We start from the raw sequence: 5,000 nt of genomic DNA on the forward strand, positions 1-5,000 counted from the left end.
AACACAAGAAGATGTGGGATATTTTAATATGAGCCAGAAGAAATGTTAGATCATTAATTTGATTAGTTTGAGGGCTAATCACACACACACACAACGATTTCAAATGAGGAAAAAGGGGTGGGTCATTAGACTCAGTTAAGAAGCTTTCTGATTGGATGGAGTCGGGGTAGAGGTGATCTTTTGATTGGGTTAAAGGGTCAGCCAGTCAGGGCTGTAGTGGGAGTGTCAGGTTAGATTTTAAATATGTTAGCGCGGATTCATTTTGTCAGAAACTTTACGGGAACTTTCTCTTATTGTGGTTTAACATCTGCAATACAGTACTGAGACCCACCATCTGCTGTTCGACTTCTGCTTAAATGGGACCTTGGTGTGCAGTACATATTTTAGACACCACAAAGAGGAGGAGGAGGAGGAGGAGGAAAAAGAGGAGGAGGAGGAGTAGGAGGAAGAGGAAGAAGAAGAGGAGGAAAAAGAGGAGGAGGAGGAAGAAGGAGGAAAAATAGGAGGAGGAAGATGAGGAAGAGGAAGAGGAAGAGAAGGAAGAGGAGGAGGAGGAAGAGGAGGAGGAAGAGGAGGAAGAGGAAGAGGAGGAGGAGGAAGAGGAGGAAAAATAGGAGGAGGAAGATGAGGAAGAGGAAGAGGAGGAGGAGGAGGAGGAAGAGGAAGAGGAAGAGGAGGAGAGACTAAGGAAGAGAACGAGCTGGGTTTCCACCTAACTCATTTGCATATTTTAAGCACATTCATACGTCATGTCCCATGTGTTATATCTGGTCCCTGCTAAGGGAACCAAGGATGCGTAAGTAACCAAGATGTTTCCATCTAACTCATTTGCATAGGAGGAGGAAGAAGAGGAGGAAGAGGAGGAAGAGGAGGAGGGTGGAGGAGGAGGAGACAGTAAGGAAGACAACGAGCAACGATTCGTAAATATGTGTCGGCAGGAAATTGGAAGTCTGTGGCATTTCAACCAGCTGTGTGTGTGTGTGTGTGTGTGTGTGTGTGTGTCTCAACCAGCTGTGCTCGGAGAAGACAACATGGACACTCTCCTCATTTGAGGTTGTCACGGCAACTTGAATGGATACAATGAATATCTCAACACGTGTGATATGATGCGAATAAAAGATCAACCTCAGCTCCATTTTACACCGTGAATCGGAGTTCTGTGGTGGAAAATCTGTAAATTAAGTTTTACTAATCTGTGTATATTATTAACACACAAAGCTACAGACACACACACTCCTTCTCACACTCAGAGATGGACACACACTCATACTCACAGCCAGAGATGGACACACACTCCTTCTCACACTCAGAGATGGACACACACTCATTCTCACAGCCAGAGATGGACACACACTCATACTCACAGCCAGAGATGGACACACTCATACTCACAGCCAGAGATGGACACACACTCATTCTCACAGCCAGAGATGGACACACACTCATACTCACAGCCAGAGATGGACACACACATACTAACACCAAGAGATGGACACACTCATACTAACACCAAGAGATGGACACACTCATACTCACAGCCAGAGATGGACACACACACATCTTCCCACACTCAGAGATGGACACACACTCATTCTCACAGCCAGAGATGGACACACTCATTCTCACACCAAGAGATGGACACACACTCATTCTCACACTCAGAGATGGACACACACTCATTCTCACACTCAGAGATGGACACACACTCATTCTCACACTCAGAGATGGACACACACTCATACTCACGGCCAGAGATGGACACACACTCATTCTCACACTCAGAGATGGACACACACTCATACTCACACTCAGAGATGGACACACACTCCTTCCCACACTCAGAGATGGACACACACTCATTCTCACAGCCAGAGATGGACACACACTCATTCTCACAGCCAGAGATGGACACACACTCATACTCACAGCCAGAGATGGACACACACTCATTCTCACACTCAGAGATGGACACACACTCATACTCACAGCCAGAGATGGACACACACTCATACTCACACTCAGAGATGGACACACACTCATTCTCACACTCAGAGATGGACACACACTCATACTCACAGCCAGAGATGGACACACACTCATTCTCACACTCAGAGATGGACACACTCATTCTCACACTCAGAGATGGACACACACTCATTCTCACAGCCAGAGATGGACACACACTCATTCTCACAGCCAGAGATGGACACACACTCATTCTCACACTCAGAGATGGACACACACTCATTCTCACACTCAGAGATGGACACACACTCATTCTCACACTCAGAGATGGACACACACTCATTCTCACAGCCAGAGATGGACACACACTCATTCTCACACTCAGAGATGGACACACACTCATTCTAACACCAAGAGATGGACACACTCATACTCACACTCAGAGATGGACACACACTCATACTCACGGCCAGAGATGGACACACACTCATTCTCACACTCAGAGATGGACACACACTCATACTCACACTCAGAGATGGACACACACTCATTCTAACACCAAGAGATGGACACACACTCATACTCACAGCCAGAGATGGACACACACTCATACTCACAGCCAGAGATGGACACACACTCATACTCACACTCAGAGATGGACACACACTCATTCTAACACCAAGAGATGGACACACACTCATTCTCACAGCCAGAGATGGACACACTCATTCTAACACCAAGAGATGGACACACACTCATACTCACAGCCAGAGATGGACACACTCATTCTAACACCAAGAGATGGACACACACAGAACAACAGAGGAGACCCCATCAGCACGGAGCCATTGCACAGCTAACAGTGGAGACTGAGGACTGAATTCCAGACTGATCACATACACACACACACACACACATACAGACACACACATACAGACACACACTACTAAAGTTGATACGGTTGCAGCCACTCCACTCCTTGACAGATCCCTTCATCTTTCAATCTCTCCATCTCTCTCTATCTCTCTCCATCCCTCCATCTTCACTCACACACAGGCGCATACACACACACACACACACACACACACACACACACACACACACACACACACACACACACACACACACACACACACACACACAGGCAGAAGCACAGAGGCAGAGGCCCACAGACCATACTCGCCTATGCAGACACCATCAGATGGACACAGGTTTTGTTTAATATATGAAAAATACTAATATTATAGTAATCAATAGAATGTTCATAATAAGCACCATGATATGTGTGTAACACAGCATGAGATATTAGGTTGACATATGATTACAGCAGTCTTAAAAATGAACATATTGGGCTTGGAAAACGCTGGTCGCAATAGGCTGTGCTACTCCGCGGCGAGGTCTTTTAAGTCCTGAAAAAAACTTATCAGAGTGTTATAGAAAGGTCAGGGATATGCAGCTGGGGAAATTCAACTCAGCGAAAATGGGTTTTGGGCCTACTGCAGTTAACAGAGCCATAGGCACCTCAAGGTCAGAGGGAGGGGATCAGAAGATTTTAATGTGACATCAAATGTATATAAGCCAATGAAAAATTGTGTACGGGAGTGTTGTCTCGAGACAGACTCAGCTTTATGCTGTTGGTATTGCGCTAACTAAATAAACCTCTTGTTACTTCACACCTTGCCAGTTTTGCTTGACTTTGTGAGAAACTTTTAACATCAGTAATAGAGGAACAGGGTAATCAGGAATAGAGCTTTAATCAGATCAAAAGACTTCCAAACTGTAAATCTGACACAACAGTTCATTTCTTTTCACACACACACACCACACACAGACACACACACACCACACACACACACACACACGTACACACACACACACCACACACACACGTACACCACACACACACACACACACACACACACACACACACACACACACACACACACACACACACACACACACACACACACACACACACACACACACACACCGTGACACTGGGAGCCATTCACCAGATCTGGTTTGGTACATGATTCAGTTTTCAGTACACCAGGTTCTTCCTAAAGTACAACTTATTATTAAACCACAATTACACACACACACGCACACACACAGAGACACACACACACAGACACACACGCACACACACACACACAGCTCCGCACCGATTCAAAAGAAGCCTCTGAATGTAATAATTTAAAAGTCTCCAGAAGTCTTCTGCTCACTCATACCTCGGTGCCCTTTGACCTCCATCTTCTGCTCAGAGATGCCCTATGGGGGCTGAGTGGAGGTTGCCGTGGGTTACCTGGCGGGGTTAATGGAAGTCCCATCCTCCCTCCGCCCCTCTATTATACCGCCACACACACACACACACACACACACACACACACACGCTAGCAGGGCTTAGGGGAGAGACTAACCTGACATGCCTTATCACAGAATGTTCCAGAACTCTCACAAAGATTCCACAGCCTGAATACAAAAGGCTGAACATTCTTCTCCTAAGTGTGCCTCGAACAGAATTCTTATCATACCTGCGTATCTAATCAAACTTGAGTACTGTGTGTGTGTGTGTGTGTGTGTGTGTGTGTGAGAAAGTGTGTGACGGTGTTTCTGAATGAATGTCCACATAGGTTGCTTGGTTGATTTAATTCTGTGTGATTGTGTGACTGACGGTCCTAATGCACATCCTGCCCTCGTGCTGCCCCGTGTCTCCTGCCCCACTCTGACGCACACACACACACACACACACACACACACACACACACACACACACACACACACACACACACACACACACACACACACACACACACACACACACACACACACACACACACACACACTGCCGTTGTGCGGCCCTATATCCCCTTCCCCATTCTGACCCATTCGCTCACTCGCTCGCTCGCTCACTCACACAGCCGTCGTGCTGCCCTGTGTCTCCTGCCCCACTCTGACGCACACATACCCTCACACACACACACACACACAGCCGTCGTGCAGCTCCATATCCCCTTCCCCACTCTGACGCACCC

At 46.8% G+C, this 5,000-nt stretch overlaps 1 protein-coding gene across 2 annotated transcripts in view; it reads right to left on the bottom strand.

Annotated features, from left to right (window-relative positions):
- The window catches only part of sdhaf3 (succinate dehydrogenase complex assembly factor 3), a 15,165-nt gene that overhangs the window by 656 nt on the left and 9,509 nt on the right, over window positions 1-5,000 (bottom strand). The gene's annotated exons all lie outside the window — the stretch shown is intronic.

Source organism: Sprattus sprattus, assembly GCF_963457725.1.
Source record: "Sprattus sprattus genome assembly, chromosome: 20".
NCBI classification, from domain to species: Eukaryota; Metazoa; Chordata; class Actinopteri; order Clupeiformes; family Clupeidae; genus Sprattus; species Sprattus sprattus.